Genomic DNA, 22351 nt, shown 5'->3' on the forward strand with positions numbered 1-22351 from the left:
CTTCCCTTCCCTTATATTCACCTGTTTTGTATCTTAAATTCCACATATGAGTGAAGTCATATGATATTTGTCTTTCTCTGACTCACTAATTTCGCTTAGCATAATACCCTCTAGTTCCATCCATGTTGTTGCAAATGGCAAGATTTCATTCTTTTTGATTGCCGAGTGATACTCCATTGTATATACATACCATATCTTCTTTATCCATTCATCCATCGATGGACATTTGGCCTCTTTCCATACTTTGGCTATTGTTGATAGTGCTGCTATAAACATGGGGGTGCATGTGCCCCTTCAAAACAGCATATCCATATCCCTTGGATAAATACCTAGTAATGCAATTGCTGGGTCGTAGGTAGTTCTATTTTTAATTTTTTGAGGAACCTCCATACTGTTTCCAGAGTGGTTGCATCAGCCTGCATTCCCACCAGCAGTGCAAAAGAGATCCTCTTTCTCTGCATCCCCGCCAACATCTGTTGTTGCCTACGTTGTTAATATTAGCCATTCTGACAGGTGTGAGGGGGTATCTCATTGTGGTTTTGATTTGTATTTCCCTGATCATGAGTGATGTTGAACATTTTTTCATGTGTCAAAATGTGTTGAACACATTTTTCATGTGTCATGCTTTCATGACATCTGGATGTCTTCTTTGAAGAAGTGTCTATTCATGTCTTTTTCCCATTTCTTCACTGGATTACTTATTTTTTGGGTGTTGAGTTTGATAAGTTCTTTATAGATTTTGGATACTAACCCTTTATTTTATATGTCGTTTGCAAATATCTTCTCCCATTCTGTCGGTTGCCTTTTAGTTTTGCTGCTTGTTTCCTTCGCTGTGCAGAAGTTTTTATCCTGATGAGGTCCCAATAGTTCATTTTTGCTTTGGTTTCCCTTGCCTCTGGAGATGTGTTGAGTAAGAAGTTGCTGTTGCCAAGGTCAAAGAGGTTTCTGCCTGCTTTCTCCTCAAGGACTTTGATGGTTTCTTGTCTTACATTTAGGTCTTTTATCCATTTAGAGTTTATTTTTGTGTATGGTGTAAGAAAGTGGTCCAGTTTCATTCTTCTGCATGTCGCTGTCCAGTTTTCCCAGCACCATTTGCTGAAGAGACTGTCTTTATTCCATTGGATATTCTTTCCTGCTTTGTCAAAGATTAGTTGGCCATATGTTTGTGCGTCCATTTCTGGGTTCTCTCTTCTGTTCCAAAGATTGGAGTGTCAGTTTTTGTGCCCGTACAATACTGTCTTGATGATTGCAGCTTTGTAATACAACTTGAAGTCCACGATTGTGATGCCTCCAACTTTGATTTTCTTCTTCAGGATTGCTTTGGCCATTCGGGGTCTTTTCTGGTTCCATACAAATTTTACAACTGTTTGTTCTAGCTCTGTGAAGAATGCTGGTGTTATTTTGATAAGTTGCATTGAATATGTAAATTGCTTTGGGTAGTATCGACATTTTAACAATATTTGCCCTTCTAGTCCATAGCATGGAATATTTTTCCATTTTTGTGTCTTCTTCAATTTCTTTCATAAGCTTTCTATAGTTTTCGGTTTGTCCATTCTTGAATAGCACTGAAGGCCCACAACACGTATTGTTTTGTAGTGTCTTTAAGACACAAATTTGCAGTCTTATATTCTGTAAGATAAGTAGTCTGAACCAAGTCATCAACGTAGCTAGTGAATAACCCTAACCAAATCCCCAATTATCAACACAATTCACTCATTCTCTCTTTTGTTGTCTTATATGCCATAACCTTTATGAACTGACTTAAGTTTTGTTTCTGTGTGAAAAGTAGCTCCCAGAAGTCAGCTGCTGGTGCTAATGATAAAAATGAAGAAAAGGTGAAGATACCTGGGAAAGCACTGGTTCTTATCAGAGATCAAAACGTTGGATATGTGTACGATAGAATGTCAAGTTTGGCCACACCCACACCCTGAAGGACTCTACTATGCCTTCCATATAAAAACAACAAAAGGCAATTTGTAAAACTGCTTCAGGACCTATTACATCCAGTGTGAAAATTGCTCAATGAGTGAGCAATAAATCATTTTTGTAAGAGTCACTGAAATTTTTCCATTATACTTACGGAGAAAAGTAGACATTATAATGTTGGAGATTCTTGTTGCTCTTGAGACATACCTTAAAGAGCAAAAACATATCTCAAACATCTGTTCTATAGGTCTTTATTAGCTGGCAGCTGGAAAGGGTTTTTCTTTCCCCCAGCTCACACTACCATGTGATAGCCATGTCTGTGATGTCGCAGCTCTTGGCCATTGCTCCCACCCGAGGACTCTGTGCTGATGTAGGCATTGCCCTGTATCACCCTCATTTACTCAGGAGATGGGTAGTGTCACAGTCACCTCAGGCTGCTCTAACAAACAGAATAGAGTGGGTGAGCTTAAACAACAGAAATTTCTTTCTCATAGTTCTAGGGGCTGGAAATCCAAGATAGAGTGGCAGAATGATCAGGTTTGGGAATGAGCCTCTTCCTGGGGTTGTAGGCAGCTGCCTTCTTGATGTGTCCTCACATATAGGAGAGAAAGACCATCTCTCTCATGCCTCTTTTATAAGGACACTAATTCTCATGATCTAATTAGCTCTCTAAGAACCTACCTCCCAATGGCATCACATTAGGAATTAAGGATTCAACATATGAATGCTGGGACAACGTAAGCATTCAGTCCATAACAAGGAGGATGTTCCCTAGGTGAGGGCTCTTCCTGCCTGGAGTTCATACTGAAAATAGCTCCCTCCTGAAGCAGAAAATCCATGTCCTGACACCCCCCTGGGTAACAACACTGAAGAATTAACCATGATTATTCCATCACTTCGTTCATTCACTGACAAATTTTTCCTTTTTGTATTAGGCCCTTAAAAAATAAACAGCATAGGTCTTCATCATCTTGAAAAACAAATTGTTTTATAAGTTATCCCTAGACCCTTTGTGTACACATACATGCATTATTGCCTGGGAACGGTAAAGTCTACAGTCTTGATGGGCTGAACCTTAACCCCCTGAGACCCACCAAATCCTGTAAGTTTTCATCTCTCTTCAGAAGAAACTTCTGGGGTACCTGGCTGGCTCAGTCAGTAAAGCGTCTGACTTTGGCTCAGGTCATGATCTCACAGTTCATGGGTTTAAGCCCCTCATTGGGCTCACTGCTGTCAGTACAGAACCTGCTTCAGACCCTCTGTCCCCCTCCCTGCCCTTCCACAGCGCTCTCTCTCTCTCTCTCTCTCTCTCTCTCTCAAAATAAATAAATAAATTTAAAGAAGAAGAAAAAACTTCTTCCTCCTTTTTACCATTTTCACACATGCCAGGCCAAGGTTCCCTAGTTCTATCTCCTCCTATGCAGGGTATGCTTAGCATATTTGACACCTGGGACAGATTATTTTATAATACCACCCTCCTCTACAAAAAGAAAATTATTTTCGGTAATAATCATAAAACAAGTGACAATAATAGCCAAATGCAGACAATAATAAATTTCTTCTATTGAGTTTTGTATGCATAAAATCATGTCAGTAGGGCACCTGGGTGGCTCAGTCAGTTGAGTGTCTGACTTCAGCTCAGGTCATGATCTCGCCATTCATGAGTTCGAGCCTTCTGTGCTGACAGCTCAGAGCCTGGAGCCTGCTTCAGACTCTGTATCTCCCTCTCTTTCTGCCCCTCCCCTGCTCACACTCTCTCTCCCTCTCTGTCTCTCTGTCTCTCTCTCAAGATAAATAAGCGTTAAAAATTTTTTTCAAATCATGTCAGTAAAATTAACAATGATAAATAAAATATTACACTATAAAAAAGGAAAAAAGTAATAGATGAACGCTTTTTAATTACTTGTACTCACCTCCCCAATCTATGTGCCCCCCAAGGCTGAGAAAAGGGGTAAAGGGACCACAAAGAAATGCCACAAAGGGACACTGAGGCAAGTAACTGTCTTGTTAAGATGGTAAGATGACTCCCTCTAGCCATATCATTCTTGTTTCAGTTATAGGAAGGAATTTAGACTTTCACATATTTATCCTACATAAGTTTTTTGGTCTTATCCAGAGCATCTAATATATTCAAAACTCTTTTGGCAAACATGTGTCCAAGACTTCTCCTGGGACAACACAGTGTCCTTCTGGATCTTCCCTGCTTTGGGGCCAGATTAGTTCAGATTCATGTTTGGTTCTCTAGTTACTGTGGATAGAAATATATAGTGGCCTATAACACATTCCTATTATGTGCTAGTTATTATCTCGGCTGTTTCATCTTTTCTGAAATATGCCTGTGCATAGGAGTTGGTCCTCCAGTCAGAAAGTCCATGCACAATAGTGCTTCCGGGGTACAGAGCTGCTTGGTCCACTTCTGCAGCTGCCCTCTCAGTCTGAGCTTTAATTTTGCATGTATTACATAACTGTTGATACCTCAATTTCATATCCATCACTATTCCTAGACAGTAAAATTAGTCTCTTGCCAATTCACTTACTCAGTAGGTATGTACCAAGTCCCTACTTAAGCACAGGGAATGTAAGAGCAAACCAAATCCAGTGCTTGACATCAAGGAACTTCAAGTCTACTAAGGATCCAGAAAGTAGTAAATGACAATATAGGGGGCTTTTGTGAAGCCTTGGCTCCTTGCCACAAGACAGTATTTCTTCCCTCTGTGAACCTGGAAAAATATTCACTAGATCAAAAGACTAATTCACATAAGTTACAGCAGGGAATTGAACGGATGCCTGTGAGTTCAATAGTTTTTCTTTTGTGACCTTGTTAATTTGTAAAATCTCTAATAGAGAATTCAGAAATATCAATTCTCAGTACCCAAAGAGAAAGAAAAATCTATAATGGGATGGCATCACTCGGGATAAAACAGGCAGGTTACATCAAGAGGCAGCAATGATTTGGTTGTGTCTGCAGAACCTGATGGTGGACTGTCCTTCTATGTTACCTTCATAAAATGGACCTAGGGTAAGGTGCTCTCCAACTCTGTGCAGATACTGCAAACAGTTCAAGGAGAGAGATCACACCCACAAAGAGCTGAGAATGCACTGTTGCCAAGTCCTGATTATTTAACGTTATCTTAAGCAGAAAATGAAGAAAGTATTTCAAAACACTTATGTAGCTGTATCTTAGAATTCTGAACCATTCACTCAGTGCTTTATTTTAAGAATCTATTAACTTAATTTGAGGACTGTAAAGAAAAAGAGAATGTCCACTGATCTTTGGCTAAAATTTTTCCCAACACAGATGGGTAGGATGTAGAAACCATTGCTTTTGCTATAACAATCGGAAAATACCCTTTAAAACCATCAAAAAGCTATGAATGTAAAAAGTCTGAATGAATTAAATTCCAGAGAAGGACAAGCCCTTACTAGAGAAGTAAAAACTGGTGATCGCTTTTGTTTCTGGAGGCATCAACCAAGTCAAGGCAGGGCAGGAGAGGATCAGATTTGCCAGAGATTGAGGGACTTTTCTGGGGTAAAGAAAATAATAATAAGCAGCCAAATGCCATATGTGAGCTGATAGAGCACATAGGAATATGGGGAAGTTCCAAATGCTAAGCTAGTTCTTTAAGCCAGCCAATTTTTTCCATGGGAATTTTGCTTAGGAAATGTTGATGCAGGAGCAAGAGCTAGACTGGAAAGCAGGGAAAGATCTTTCATGAACTTATAGTATTTATATTCCAAAACTTTGCTGAAGGGAGGGACTTGATCCCACTGTGAAGACCCTTGAAACCAGAGGAGACCTGAAGCTAATTAAGCAACAAATGAGCCCCAACCCCACTCATCTCCTGAGTTGATAAAAGAGATCAGTCTTCTACCTAGCTGCCTGATGGAGAAAAAATTTCCCCCCTTCTGTGGGAAAATATTATCATACTCCACCATTTTCTTTTATATAATGTGTCCCATCATCAGGAGAAAAAGCGATCAATGCAAGCAAACCCACAGATGACTGAGATATTAGAATAAGCAGGAAATATCTTTAAAATAACTATTACACAGGGGTGTCTGGGTGGCTCGGTCAGTTAAGTGTCTGACTCTTGGTTTGGGCTCAGGTCATGATCTTGCAGTTTTGTGAGTTCAAACCCTGCATCAGGCTCTGAGCCTGCTTGGGATTTTCTCTCCCTCTCTGTCCCTTCCCCACTAATGCTGTCAAAATAAATAAATAAACTTAAAAACTTAAAATACATAAAATAAAATGAAATAAAATAAAATAACTATTATACATATGGTAAATAAATTAAAATAAAAACCAAAAAATTGAATGAAAATATGGAGAATTTCCACAGATAAATAAAAACCAAAAAATAACCCAAATGAAAAATAAAATATATGAACTAAAGAACTTATCAGATGGGCTTCATAGCAAATTGTACACAGCAGAAGACAGGATTAATGAACTTAAAGACAGGTCAGTAGACATCATCCAAGCTGAAGCATAAAGAAAAAAATAATAGGGGGGTGGAGGGGAGAAAAAAGCATCAGAGACCTCTAGAACAATGTCACATGTAATTGGAGCCTCAGAAAGAGAGAAGAGAGAACATTTGAATGTTCAAAATGTTTGAAGAGACAATAGTCAAGAATTTTCCAAAATTGATTAAAGTTATCAACCTGCAGATTCAAGAGGCTAAGTGAAACACAAATAAGATAAACCCCAAGAAATCCAATCTAAGAAATATGATTAAATTTCTGAAAACTAAAGACAAAGAAAAAATCTGGAAGCAGCCAGAGAAAAAAAACGCTTTGCCTATAGGGGAAAACCAATTCAAACGAACAGGTTTTTCATTAGGAAAGTGGTTACTTCTGGATATATTACCAACTGGAAAGGGAAACAAGGGAAATTTCTGGGGTGATGGAAATATTCTATATCTTGATCTGAGTGGGGGTCACGTTGTAGAAATTCATCTAGTTGTACAATTAGAATGTGTGCAGCAGTCTCTCCTTTGCTGTCCTGCCTGCAGCTTCCTTGCAGTGTATTCAATAAACTTTTATTTCTTTAAAACAATAAAATAAAATGTGTGCATTTTTGGTATGTGAATTTTTCCTCAATGAAGTACCATAAGAAAATGGGGGAGGTTTAAGTGTTGATTTGGAACAAGAAGGAGAAACACGAGAATAAGTTAGTTATGATATGGCCTAGTACAATTTTTCCACAATGTCTTCTCCACCACTCAGCCACTGTGCGAGACTGTGGGAAAATAAGATAAAGCTGTCTATTTTAAGAAGTTTGACTGTGTTTCAGATGAGTCCCTCATCATATTAGGGTGGTCAGACTATAGGGGACAATGCCTCCTTTAACATCTTTTTGTCATATAATTAACTCCATCCCTTGTCAAAACTAACCAATGTTTTCAAGGGTGCCTGGGTGGCTCAGTTGGCTGAGTGGCCAAGTCTTGATTTGGGCTCAGATCAGGATCACAGGGTCATGGGATTGAGCCCAGCATGGCGTTCTGTGTTGAGCATAGAACCTGCTTAAGATTCTCTGTCTCTCTCTCCCTCTCTCTGTCTTTCTCTTTCTCTCTCTCTCTCTCTCTCTCTCTCCCTCTGCCTCTCTCCCCAGCTTGAGCACGCTCTCTCTCTCTAAACTAATTTTTTAATTTAAAAATAAATAAATACCTTTTTAAGATAAACCATTTCATACAAAGCTTATAAAAATGAAAATTAATGCAAATGTGCAGGCATCCATTTTAATGTTTTTATTTTCAATTTACTTAACAAATGTTGGTCTTCTTACTTTCTTTTCAGAAAAGTTTTTTTTTTCAATGCCTGTACTAATTTGATTATACATTTTTTAAGATTTTATTTTTAAGTAGTCTCTACACCCAACGTGGGGCTCAAACTTACAACCCTGAGATCAAGAGTCGCACACTCTACTACCTGAGCCAACCAGCTGCCCCTAATTTGCTTATTATATTAATTATATTAATATTTATATTCACTGGTTACTTTCCTGTTAAGGACTTCCTGGACTTTATACCCAGTAAACATCTGAAAGGGAAATCCTGTTAGAAGGGAGGGGATGTTAAAATACAGCAGTGGGAAGGGAAGAAACGTTCACTGACAATACTTAGGAAATATAATGTTTTATATTATTACTCTTTAAAACTTAATTCCCTGGGGCTCTCATTAATCAAATTATAGAAGTTGAAGGGATGATAACAAGAGATTACTTCAGTCATAAAATTGTTTTTCAAGCTCTTCCTGTAATGGTAATATGCAGCCAGGATTGAGATTCCCTGCACCAAGTACATGTGGTACTGACCCCTGATCCCCAAATGCAAACGGACCCCAAACGGGCAGCACCAAATTGGGTCCAAAAAAGGAGGAGTCCTTTCCCAGACTAGCCATAGTGGGGGAAGCGGCAATGATTACAAAAGAGCATGTCAAGGTGTGTAAGTGTTCCAGGCAGACCTATATCCTCCGTTGAGCTGGGTCCCCAGAGCACAAGAGACAGCTGGAGAAAGAAAACCATGATCCACACTTCCTATTGGACTCAATCTCCTACCCAAATCAATCAAAGAATTTCTCCCACAAGATGTATAAGACATCATGTCCTCAGACTTCAGCATCTCTGAAATAGCTTGGAGAAGACACCCATACCCCCAGCACTGAATGTTGGTTTTTTTTTTTTTTTAAGTTTGCCCTGAGACAGCTGGATGACACTGCAGGAGATGTTTGCAACTCAGGCAGATCCTTGGTTTTAGGTGTACACACCCCAGGACATGAATGTTATGAAACCCTTGCCCTGGGTGACAGCCCCAGCTTTCTCAGATTCTCCCTGTAGAGTCTAACATCCAGTTTAGTGTCTCTGCCCTTACCCGAGGCTGAGTGTCCTGGGGCTATGCCCTGAGTTCCTGCATTCCCTGGAGATTGCAGTTTTTCCTTTCTAGCTCCCCATCTGAACTCTAGCCCTCACTCAAGCCCATCCTCTTTACTGGGGCTCTGACATCAGTCTCATATTTGCAAACTCCTTTCCTCTGGAAGCTAAATCCCATGTCCTGTGTCCCTGTTCACTGACTGAATACTTGCTCTGGAGGAATATGAAAATGGGCACCTTACCCTCTTGAATATCCTTGGCTGCCTTCTGCTCACAGGTCCATGAGGCTGAGTTCCAACGTCAAGCTCAAGTGTTTCATGGCCATTTTAACATAGATGTTGGATCTCTAAGCCACCCTTATTGAACCTAGTCACTATAGTTTGGGCAGTGTCCTTGACCTGTGTCTTCTGTCTTCCTTTTCTAGCTTTATTGACACATAACATTATGTAAGTTTAAGGTATACAACATGATGGGGCACCTGGGTGGCTCAGTCGGTCAAGTGTCCGACTTTGGGTCAAGTCATGATCTCACAGCTGAGTTCAAGCTCCGTGTGGGGCTCTGTGCTGACAGCTCAGAGCCTGTTTGGGATTCTCTCTCTCTCTCCCTCTCTCTCTCTCTCTCTCTGTCCTTCCCCCACCTTCTCTCTCTCTCTCTCTCAAAATAAAAAAAAAAAAACTTTTTTTAAAAAGGTGTACAACATGATGATTTGATGCCTGTATATATTTCAAAATTATTACAATAAGGTTAGTTAATACATTCATCACTTCACATAGTTTCTTTGTGTGTGTGTGTGGTAAGAACATTTAGATCTAATCTCTTAGCTACTTTCAGATATACAATATAGTATTGTTAACTATAGTCGCAATGCTGTACATTATATCTCCAGAACTTAGTTATTTTATAACTGGAAGTTTGTATCCTTTGACCACCAGAACCCTTTTCCTCCACACTTCCCCCAACCCCCGGAAACCAACCATCAACTCTCAGTTCTTCTGAATTGGGTTTTTTTAGATTCTACATATAATTGAAATCATACAGTATTTGTCTTTCTCTGTCCTACTGACTTTATTTATCATTAATGCCCTCAAGAAGTATTTCCTTCTTTTTTTATGGCTGAGTAACACCCCACTGTGTGTAGGTCTGGGCGTGTCTGTGTGTGTGTGTGTGTCTGTCTGTGTGTGTGTTTGTGTGTTACATTTTCTTTTTCCACATATTCATCACAGACACTTAGGTTGTATTTCTATATCTTGGCCATTGTAAATAATATGTCAATGAACATGGAAGTGTAGCTATCTCTTCAAGATAGAAATTACATTTCCTTTGGATATATATCCAGATATGGGATTGCTGAATCACATGGTAGTTCCCGTTTCAATTTTTTGAAGAAACACATACTGATTGCCATAGTAGCTACACCAATTCACATTCCCAGCAGTACAGAAGGGTTCCCTTTTCTGTACATCCTCACCAATGCTTGTTATCTTTTGTCTTTTTGATAACAGATATCCTAACAAGTGTGACTTGATAGCTCATTGTGGTTTTGATTTGCATTTCTCTGATTAACTAGTGATGTTGAGTACCTTTTCATGTACCTATTGGCCATTTGTAGGTCTATTTTGGAAAAATATCTATTAGGTCCTGTACCCATTTTTTCATTGGATTACCTGTTGCTCTTGTTTTTTTTATATTGAGTTGTATGAGTTTCAAATATATTTTGGATATTAACCCCTTAACCCCTTATCAATAGGTGGTTTGCAACTATTTCCTTTCATTCCATAGGTTGCCATCTCATTTTGTTGATTGTTTCTTTTGCTGTGCAGAATATATATATGTGTGTGTGTGTGTGTGTATGTATGTATTGTGCCTCGCACCTTCGGTGTCGTAGGTCAAAATTACCAAGACCAATGTCCAGGAGTTTTTTTCCCTGTGTTTTTTTAAAGGAGTTTTACAGTTTCAGTTCTTATGTTTAAGTCTTTAATCCCTTTTGGGTTAATTTTTGTTAATTATGGGTCCAATATAACTCTTTTGCATGCCAATATCCAGTTTTCCCACAACCATTTACAGAAAATACTATAGCTTCGCATTGGCTATTCCTGGCTCCTTGGTCAAATATTAGTCATATATGCATGGGTTAATTTCTGGATCCCCAATTCTGGAGTTTTATTAGTTTCTTTTGATGGTGTTATATTTGCCTGATTCTTCATGATCCTTGTAGTCTTGCATTGGTGTCAGTGCATTTGAAAGAGCAAACACCTCTTCCAGTGTTTACTGATTAGTTTTGGCAGGTAACGACCCTCTCCTGTCAGTTCCCCAGGCTGATGAGATTACCTCTGGGATCACAGTCATACTGGGCTGGGGCTGACTTACAAGGCTGTTGCTGCATTCACAGTCATATCACTAGAAGCTCAAGCAGGCATGAATCCCATTCAGTCCCTGGACGGGTGGCACTACCTCCAGGGTCTTGTTCAGTAAGATGGCCCTGGGACAAGGGTCTGCTTCAGAGTCCACAGCTGGGTCCTTAAACAGCTCACCTATTACCAGCTGCATGGACAGGTATGGTTCCTACCACATCTCTGGGAAGGCTCCTGCCAAGTCACTGGGTAGGTCCCTGGGTGGGCAAAACTAGCCCTGAACCATGGTTGAGAGGGGCTAGACCCAAGTCCCAAGGCTGTTTTAGGATCGGTAGCCATGACTGAGGTCTACAGACCTGGATTTGGGAGACAGATGGGTGTGTCTCCCACCACATTCCTGGACAGCCTGGATGGCTCCCTGACAGTGACTGGAGCTGGAACTGATTACAGGGCAATTTCAGAATTTCTGGAGGCTCAGACAGGAGTGTGTCCCACAGGATGCCTGCACCAGCTGGACTGCTTACAGACTGTGGCTGGAAAGCTTGGGACCTAGTCTAGGGCCCTTTCAGAATGTCCAAGACTGCAGAAGGGAGTGTCTCCCACTGGGTCCCTGGGCCAGCAGGATTGCTTATTCAGCCCTGATTTCCTGCACGTCCCCAGGATCCAAGTTCCTGAGATTCCAGTTTATCCCATGAAGATCCTATCAGAACTGTAACTCCTGGAAATTGAGAGTTCTTCAGATGGGAGGAAATTGCATTTTTCTGTTACTCTGTCTTTTTTAAAAGGAATAAACAGTGGACATTGATATACCTCATGCACAATAACAGAATTTTGGATAGGAAACAATTGCTCTGTGCTAGAGTGGCAAATAGTTTTCATCTCTAGTAACCCCAATCAATTAGCCAATCATTTTGTCTGCCATGGACAAGAAGAGGGAGGAGAAGGAGGTATGTCAAATATGTGCAGATACGGATTTTATTCCAAATTAGCCACAAAGTCAGGCCAAAAACCCAGGTCTTGTGACACCCAGTTGCTCACACATTCCATTACATCCAACCAACATGCATCTGAGTTTATCAGACAGAAATTGGGCATGATCTGTTGCATTACAGAACACTTCTTTGCCTTAAAATGTTTTTACGTGGAAAATACAAGAGTTTAGTAAATTAAAGGGCTGCTTGGCAGATCATTAACTACTTGACAGTGAGACCTGGGAGCAGAATATTAAGGGCACACACTGAATGACCATTAGAGAGAAATTAAGCTAAAATGTAAGGTCAGATATGATAGTGTAAACTCCTGGTGAAATAGCACATAGTTTGTAAGAATTCCATTTACTCAGAGCTTTTTCAGAATCATGGCCCCTGAGGGGATAACTATATAGTCCAATTGCAAAGACAAAAATGTGTAATATCTTATTTTTAGGTCTTCATAAAATATGAAAATGATTCTTTTTGATATAATGATTTAAGTTAAACATTCATTTAAAAAGTGAAAGAAAGAGAAGAGTTTTAAAGTGTGAATATGCTTTGAGCCAGCAATTTTGCTTGAGTTGATGGAATAGCCAGAAGTCACAGGAAAAGATTTAATACCCATCTCCTGGGAGAATAAACCTCCAAGTGACTTTTCTAATTGTAGCTGAGGTGTAATGAGACATGATGAAATAAACAGTAAATTAAGGGAAAGTACCCAGGGACCGAGACTTGATAGACAGGAGTTTCTGGGAAAGAGTAGGAGGAAAGAAGGGAGGGGGGAACTCTGGTCATGAAGACTCTGTAAAGCAGACTCCCCACTGGCCACTGAGCCCTGATGGGCTAGCACTGACTATGGACCCCTGGCTGGTGACACAAGAGATTCTCAGAGGGGATAAAGTGATGAGAGAAGGCAGTCAGCTGCCTATGGAATTGCTGAGTAAGTGTCTTCTGGCTGATTCAATGGCCTGCTGGTGATCTGGGGGCCTGCAGCACTGTACTATGGGACTCCAGCTCACAGGCTGGGATTTAGGTACAGAGTCTCACACTTGCCCCCAGAGAGGAATCAGAACCAGCTGCCCACCCCTGGTCAAGGGCATAGCTCAACCATCACCTTTTTGAATCTGCAATACAATCTACATCCACAGCATCTTGAAAGAATTAAAATCCCCAACAATAAATGAAGAGGGTGTTCAGTTTCCATTGAAGCAAGAGAAGCAAATTCACACACTTTTTAAGACCCAAGATACAATCTATGTTATACCTATAAAGTTCAGGCATTGAAACTGCATTGGGATATCCATGGTCAGTGGTGCTTCCCTTATCCGTGGTTTCAGTTACCTGTGGTCAACTGTGATCCAAAAGTAGATCCTCCTGCTGACTTACTGTCAGGTCAACAGGAGCCTGAAGCCATATCACATGCCTACACAATTCACCTCATTCGGTCTCATCACATGAGCATTTTATCATCTTACATCAACACAAGCGGAAGGGTGAGTGCAGTACAGGAAGATATTTTGAGAGAGAGACCACATTCATGGAACTGTTAGTACAGTATATGGTTACAATTGTTCTATTTTATTATTACTGCTGTTAATCTCTTATTGTGCCTAATTCATTATAAATTAAACTTTATCATAGTATATGTATGCTTAGGAAAAAGCATAGTATATATCCCTGGTTTCAGGCATCCACAAAGGGTCTTGGAACATATTCTAGAGGATAAGAGATAAGGGGGGAGGGCTACTGAACATAGAGCTCACTGATTTTTTAATCTTCTCTTTTTAAATAAAAGAAGGCAAAACAAAATTATATCAATGATTCTTGTGGACTAGAACCATATATCTATGTCAAGTGACTGCCTTTGGCAATTTTTTTTTCATTTTTTAACTGCATAATTACAAACCTGCAAGGTGTATGGTGTATAATGAAGTCGCCGGTGTAACCTTAACTGACTCCGTGCTAATAGGTGTCTCTCTCATTTTGCAAATTACAACCTGCAAAATGATGACATGCCTGGAAAGTAGTGATTGGGACTCATGAAGCTTGGCACCGAGAGTCAGAAAACGCCCGTGAGAAGCCATCACAGGCAGATTGATGATGACATTAGACAATATGCGTATGGCATTAATTATACCCTCCGAGTTTTGCTAGATTGCAGCCCCAGACACTGTGTCAGGCAGTAACACCCCATCCACGGTGTCTCTCAGCCACTTACTGGTGACATCTTGACATCTTTGTCAAACACAACATGAGCACTAGAAGGCCCCAGGCCCAGGTCCAGAGGACGAAGACTGTAAATGTTCCACCCTTCCTCTGTCTGGTGAGCCGCCAGGGGAAGCTAAGTGAATGAAAAGAAAGCAGGGCCTCTCCCCCAAAAGAGACATCTCAAGACTGAAGGGGGGAAGGACGGAATACCCGAGAAGCTGGAAACAGGACTAGAGGAGACGGAAGAAGGAATTTGGAATTTTGTAGGTCAGGCCAGAGAGGGCTAGAAATGGCAGAAGGAAAAGAGGTATCTTTATATCCTTAAATCTTTGAACTCTTGGGGCGCCTGGGTGGCGCAGTCGGTTGAGTGTCCGACTTCAACCAGGTCACGATCTCGCGGTCCGTGAGTTCGAGCCCCGCGTCGGGCTCTGGGCTGATGGCTCAGAGCCTGGAGCCTGTTTCCGATTCTGTGTCTCCCTCTCTCTCTGCCCCTCCCCCGTTCATGCTCTGTCTCTCTCTGTCCCAAAAATAAATAAACGCTGGAAAAAAAAAAAATATCTTTGAACTCTTAGTCCTCATGACTAGAAGGGACCTAAAACTGCAAGCCAATCCATTATCCTTCAATCCTGGTATAACATCCCACCAAAAGCCCCCCGAACCTGCCTGTACAACCCCAACCACAAAAACTCACTACTCGGAAGGCAGCCATTTTTGTCTTTGGGCAATTGTGATGACGAGCTCATTTAGGAGTTCATCTCCCTGTGGAGCCCAAACCTGCCTCCCTGTAACTGACAGCTGCTGATGAAGCCATGGGATGAATGGCTCTGCCCCTCCTGCATATGGCACCCCCCAAGTATTTTATAAAAACTGTTGTGCCCACAGACTGGCCTTCCTCGATCTGGCATAGATCTGTCTCTGACCCCATTGGGACATGATCATCAAAAGCAGAAAAGAGAAAAATGCTAAATAAAGCAGTGTATAGAACACGTGGAAGAACTCACTGATAATGAGGAATTGGTAAAGGATAACCCACCCCCTCTGCCCCAAAAGTAAAGGCATGACTCTCCTACAGATATGAGATAAACACGCGTTAATGATTTTAACTCATTATCAAATGAGGAACCCAGTAAGATGTTACATCCAGTTCAAAGAATAAACCAAAGAACAGACACACTTCAAGATGAACATTGACATCAGTGTGCAAATAGGAACAAAACTGGTTTCTCTTGCAGTAGGGGAAGGAAGCCAATTAAACCTCTGTGTGGACAGGACAAAATTTGCATATCTATGGACAAGAATTATTTTGCATTCCATTATCAGCTATTGACCATTCACAGACCTTAAAATAGCTCAAAGGCAATGAAATATGTTACTCGTTTTCCAGGCTGCCTTAACAAAGTGCCACAAACTGGGTGGCTTAAAAAATAGAAACATATCGTGTCACAGTTTTGGAGGCTGAAAGGCCAAGATCAAGATGTCAGCAGGGCTGGTTCCTTCTAGGGATGGTAAGGGAGGATCTGTTCCGTGCCTCTCACCTGGCTTCTGGAGGTTTGCTGGCAATCTTTAGCATTCCTCAGCTTGTAGATTCATCCTCCCGGTCTCTGCCTTCTTGTGTCCCATGGTGCTCTACCCATGCATGGCTATGTCTACATTTCCCCTTTCTTCAAAGACACCTGTCCTCTTTGGATCAGGGGCCCACCCTACTCCAGTATGACCTCATCTTCAGTTTAATTACATCAACAATGACCCTATTTCCAAACAAGGTCACATTCTTAGGTCCTGGGAGTTAGGACTCCGACAGATGAATTGGGTAGGAACTGGGGGACAAAAGTTGACCCATAATGGGCTCAAAGCCCCCACAGAATCAGAATAAAATAATCTGAAAGGGTATGCTCCAAACAATACACATTTTTCCACTGAAACATAAATCTCTTCCTCACAGAGCTGCGTAGAGAGCGTCCATAAAACAATTTCAGGAAATATTGGAAAAGTGGAGGCTTGGATATTCAGAACTTGCTCCCAGTTTCTTTGTATCATTTGTCAAAAGAATGTAAATTCTGTTCTGCTGATCATTCTCTAAATAGCCTAAAATGAGGAGAAACAGTCATAACTCAAAAAAGCTCAGGAAGTTGCCCACTACTCCAAATTTACCCTAAAAATCTTGTCTAACTCACTTGTAGTGGAAGCTGATTAGGCTGGTTTGGGGGAGCAGGGAAGAATCTCAGCTTTGGTAACCATAATTCATTCATAGAGTGATTTCTAGTGTAATTCTCGTGACCTTTTGAGGGAAGCTTTGGTTCCCATTTTTTAAACGAGAGAGTTGAAGGATCTAAATGAACTCCCTAGAGCCAGAAAGCTGTCCACAGGATGTATGGCAAGCACCCTTACTCTGCTTTATCTTTTCCCCTTTGTCCAAATGTCCTGATCAGTTATTTAAACTGTTGATCAGGGCACCTGAGTGGCTCAGTCGGTCGAGCGTCTGACTTCGTCTCAGGTCATAATCTCGCAGGTCGTGGGTTGGAGCCCCACAAGGGGCTCTGTGCTGACCGCTCAGAGCCTGGAGCCTGCTTCGGATTCTGTGTCCCCCTCTCTCTCTGCCCCACCCCTGCTTGTGCTCTGTCTCTCTCCCCGTCTCTCAAAAATAAATAAACGTTAAAAAAAAAATTAAAACTGTTGATGAGTATTTGTTTCTCATGCCATCTCCAAATGCTTTCTGGAAATGGAGCAAGGAGTAAATTAGTTAAAAGCCATACAACCAGGACTTGAACGTAGGACTACTGCCTATGTCAGCACAGATACTAAGACAAGGAGCCTCCCCAACCACTGCCTTCCCACGCCAGGCTCCTTTCTCAGTGGGTCTGGTGAACAGGGCCAGTGGACAAAACTTATAGTCAGAGCCCTGCAAAAAAAAAAAAAAAAAAAAAAAAAAAAAAGAATAAAAAAACTGACAAGTGGGGGCGCCTGGGTGGCGCAGTCGGTTAAGCGTCCGACTTCAGCCAGGTCACGATCTCGCGGTCCGGGAGTGCGAGCCCCGCGTCGGGCTCTGGGCGGATGGCTCAGAGCCTGGAGCCTGTTTCCGATTCTGTGTCTCCCTCTCTCTGTGCCCCTCCCCCGTTCATGCTCTGTCTCTCTCTGCCCCAAAAATAAATAAACGTTAAAAAAAAAAAAAAAACTGACAAGTGTCCCAGGTTCTACATATCACACAAGTAGTCAGGCATTAGCCAAAAACACGAAAAAAAAAAATTATAGCCCCTTGTAGCCTCCTCATATCAGCAAGATCAACAAAAATGAGACTTGTGGGATCTCAGTACCTGGATATGCTGTGTGGCGGGGACTTGAAAAATATTAGCAGGTGTTCAATAAATAATAATTTGGTTAGTTTCCTCCTTTCTGCTTTTTGAGTAAAACCAGACCCACAAAGTTTGTATACTTAACTCATCCCCTTCAGAACATATTTTTCATGCATTTTCCAGTGTTCAAAGTAGAAGGGATATAGGGGCACCTGGATGGCCATCCCAGTTGGCCATCCAACTCTTGATTTCAGCTCAGGTCATTATCTCTCAGTTTGTGAATTCGAGCCCCACACCGGGCTCTACACTGACAGTGCAGAACCCGCTTGGGATTTTCTCTCTCCCTCTCTCTCCCTGCCTCAATCTGTCTCTCTAAATAAATAAATACATATAAATAAACACTTTTTTAAAAAAGTATAAGGGATATATAGAGTATCCTTTTTACCAGGTGAAAAAGTTCTAGAGCTCTGTTACTAATAATGTAAATATACTTAACTGTACACTTAAAAATGGTTAAGATGGTAAAGTTTATAGTATGTGTTTTTTATCAGAACTTTTAAAAAATAAAGCTGGAGGGAGATCCAGAAGCTTCCTAATCAGTTATGGTTATTCCTCAGGTGTTAGTGTTTCAACTAATTCTTTTTTCCAATGGGAGATTGGTTGTCCCACATGCACAATCATAATTGACACGCGGTGAAGAAAGGGGCACTGATGAACTTTGTTTTAATAGAATAACCTAGCGCTGGTGATGCCTGTATTATGCCACACTTTATTAGTATGTGCACATACTAATTAATACTAATTAATTAATACTAATAATTAATACTAATTAATACTAATTAGTATGTGCACATACTACAAAGAAAGGGGGAGAAAAAGTGAGAAAGTCATTTGAAGGGGGACTGCTTGATCTAGGATCTAGGTATTTTGGGGGGAAGAGGCTGCTTTTCAAGAGATTCTCATGAGAGCCACTTCCTTTCTCAGACTGATGGTAGTTGGGATTTTCCAAGGAAACCTGTGTATGAACCCTGGCCCCTCCAAGCCCCTGCACCCACCCTGACCCCACCCCCAAACATACCTACTTCTTCAAACCCTCCCTCTGTGAGTGAAAAGCAGCAGCAGGCCGTGAGGCCAATCACTCAGACACAAATTGCGTAGTGACAGCAGAGGAAACAGCTATTTGTCTCCCCAGGCGGAGTGAGGAGAATCGTCAAAGAAACCCCAAATGGATCTTTTATTCATCAAATATTTTGAGTACCTACTACATGCCAGACACTGCGACCGTTTCTGCAGACCATCATTCTAGGAGTTGGCACACGTTTCTCTACAAAAGTACCATGACTGCCTATGGGATGGGCAAATTCAGACTCCTGGGAGCGAATCATTAGCTGACCCCTTTGCACGGACAGAGAGACGTGAACCAACGTTGCAGTACGATGCACATCCCTCTCTCCCGGGCTAAGCAGTGTCTTTCTACTTCCTACAGCTGCAGGCTACATACTTTTTCTGGCGATGAATTCATGTGAGTCTAAGGCTTTACCATGCTTCGGAGACCTTTCACAAATAGAATTAATCCAGCAGGAAGGAGGCATGCCCACCTGGGCGACACCCACAGTGAGAGAAGAGTGGAGGACCAAACCCTCTGCTGTTTTGTTGTGTGTGTTTGTTTGTTTGTTTGTTTGTTTAGAAAAAATAGAGATAAAGGTGAAAGAGAGCCCAAGGTCACAGGTCACCAAGCAGAAGCCACATCTTCTGCCACCAAGTTCAGCCATCTTTCCACTCTCCAAAGCTGGGCTGCTAGAGGCATTCTTGCTCAAACGCGAGAGCATTCGTGAAGCTTTCCAGTGAAAGGGCCTTGTGTGTTAATAGATGTTGGGCCTTGCGGTATTTGCATTTTATATTCAATTTGGGTGTTAATGGCCTCCCTTTACTCACTTAGATGGAAAGATGAGCCACAGCTACTCCTCTGAAGAATGTGATCTATCTTAGTTTCCTCATCTATAAAATGAATTGATTGAACCAATTGATCTGTAAGCTTCCTTTATTTATTCAGGCAGTTGGTCAGCTATGTGTTTGGAGTTTTCACTGTTGGCCAATCTCTGACCCTCTATCCCTTTCAGGTCTCATGGCCCGTGGACAAATCGACCCAATCATTTATTCTATTTTGAGGGGATACAATTCAACCGATAATATGGAGCTTTGAAAAACAGCAATACCGGGGCCCCGACAAAACCTGATTTAGTGGGACACTGGCACTTTTTTTTAATACTCCCAGGGGACTCTACTGTGTGTCCAACATCAAGAGCCACCAGGGAGAACCCTCAATGGAAATTCTAGTCCCAGTTCAAGCTAAAAGAATGTGGACCATAGTTTTCCCAACTCTAAAATGAACAAAAGAATTTTAAAGCCTCTTTTCAGCATTGGAATTTCATGGCCCAGAGGAAAGAAAATAGTCCATAGCCTGATTCTTCTTTTCATCCTGGATCCTGCTACCTTTCAGGGCATCCTCATGAGAAGTGGCACATCTGGGGTTCAAGAGTAAGTGTGAAGAAAGTCGGAAAGTTGCAGCAGGACCAACTTATAGCCAATGAGGCAGTCCCCAGTAATACAGTGAGACAGGATATTCATGGCATGGTGCCCAAACACTTTTGCAGATAAAAGCTATCGGGAAAACATCACGGGGCCCTGTCATTACTGTCTCCACGCGGTTGCGATGGGACTCCTCTGGGAGCAAATTTGCACAAAGAGTGTGGTATGCTAATTAAAATGGAATTCTGTGTGGACGTTTCATTTGTGGATTAGTTAAAAGCAATTAGCATTTGGGGCAGAAGCGCTGTGGAAAAGAGGCTGAGCTGGGGACTTTGTCTGATGGAATGGAGGGCTGAGCTTTGGCTAGGGTGCTTCAGGGAGCTGAGTCTGCAATCTCGTTGGGGGCTCTGCCACAGTGAGGAGAAATCCACAAAAGCAGGCTGGCAGAACCCAAAGGTCAGGCCCCATGCGACAGATTTGCTACATTCTTAGGCTTACGCTGGCCTTCTTTCTACTTCTTGTCTTGCTCACCACCATTGAAAGCATAATATAATAAAAGCAGAGTGCTACCTGGCATATTCATTTGTGGCCAACTGGTAAACTAAGACATCAAATATCATGTTTCTAGAAAACCCCTACAAAGAATCTTTTTTAAAAAGTGGGTGGGGTATGCCCCCAGGTGCTAGATACAGTGGACAGGGAGCCACCGAGACAAATTTGTGGAGAGCATTGGGAGAATTGACTTTTCAATTCAATTCAATTCAATTCAATTCAATTCAATTCCAATAAATTCTGGGAGAATTGATTTTTTTCCTCCCTCTGCCCAAAGGCAAGATAGAAAGGGCTAGAAATGAGGGGCGCCTGGGTGGCGCAGTCGGTTAAGCGTCCGACTTCAGCCAGGTCACGATCTTGCGGTCCGTGAGTTCGAGCCCTGCGTCAGGCTCTGGGCTGATGGCTCGGAGCCTGGAGCCTGTTTCCGATTCTGCGTTTCCCTCTCTCTCTGCCCCTCCCCCGTTCATGCTCCGTCTCTCTCTGTCCCAAAAATAAATAAACGTTGAAAAAAAAAAAGGGCTAGAAATGAAAGACAAGGGTTGACAAAAGATGAAGCAAGTTAGAGTTTAGTGGATGAGATTTTCAGTTAATGAGGAAGAAATCAGGGGAAAGGGAAGAAAACTATGAGAGAATCCCCAGGAGTTTGAGTCTATCTTTAAATGGGTGAACCAAGGTGCTCTTTCTTGACTGACATTAGAAACCAAGAGTCCCACTAATGCCACACAGAGCACAAGACATGGACATAACAATGAAGAGATGGCAGCAGGTGTTCCAGACAGGAAATGGCAAAGAATGTCCCCTGGTTCCTTGCCAAGTGCACCTCAGTTGGAGAATACCCAGAAAATCCCTTGTGCCCAGTGGAGGGGAAGCTAGAGGGCCACAGAAGCTGAGTCTTGGTTGGCACCCTTGACCAGGGATTTCCATGGCAAGTGGCAAGATGGCTCTGGAGTGAAAGGTTTGAAAGGCAGTCTGCCCCAACCCCAGAATCCCCAGTTCCAACCAGAACCAACCCTGAAGCTCTCCTGAAAGAGTCTGCTAATGTGTCAGGAGAAGACACAAACCACATCAGTTGTTTGTACAAAAGAGAATTTACCATAAAGAACTGTTAACTAAGTAACTGGAAATGACAAAAGGGAATTCTAAGATGTCTTAGAAGCAGCAAATGGCAGGAAGAGCCCCAAACCCTTACAGCTGATGGAGCAGGAAAGAGAGTCAGGCAACATGGGGGCATTACAACCACAGCATCCTAACAAATGTCTCCACCTATGCACTAGATGCCATCCTCTCGGACCTATCCACTATTTCCACCAACTTGGGACCTACAATTAATCTCTCATGCTCACTGGTGCTCTCTTTCTCTCTCAACCTCTCTCCTATAGCCTTCACATCTACACTTAAATGCCCTCAAGCCTATAGAATCTTCAAAAAATCCTCCTCCCATGGTTTGCCTCCCTCCCTCGCTGTTTGTAACTATTTTTTTCCCCTTCCCTTCCCCCATGGTCTTCTGTTAAGTTTCTCAACTTCCACATATGAGTGAAAACATTTGATATCTGTCTTTCTCTGGCCAACTTATTTCGCTTAGCATAATACTTAAATACAGAGAGCATCCTGAGGATTGATGGGGGGGCAGGGGAGAGGGGAAAATGGAGGATGGGC

General features: G+C 41.9%; 1 long non-coding RNA gene across 2 annotated transcripts in view; it reads right to left on the reverse strand.

The window, feature by feature from the left end:
- Window positions 1-16118, reverse strand: part of LOC121045147 (uncharacterized) — a 35721-nt gene extending 19603 nt beyond the window's left edge. For both annotated transcript variants that reach the window (XR_005797609.1, XR_005797608.1), the window contains exon 1: window positions 15860-16118. This is a non-coding gene — a long non-coding RNA (uncharacterized LOC121045147). The remainder of the gene's footprint in view (window positions 1-15859) is intronic.
- Window positions 16119-22351: the final 6233 nt, after the last annotated feature.

The sequence above is a fragment of the Herpailurus yagouaroundi genome, unplaced genomic scaffold (assembly GCF_014898765.1).
Source record: "Herpailurus yagouaroundi ecotype Mexico unplaced genomic scaffold, PumYag 189, whole genome shotgun sequence".
In the NCBI taxonomy this organism is placed as follows: domain Eukaryota; kingdom Metazoa; phylum Chordata; class Mammalia; order Carnivora; family Felidae; genus Herpailurus; species Herpailurus yagouaroundi.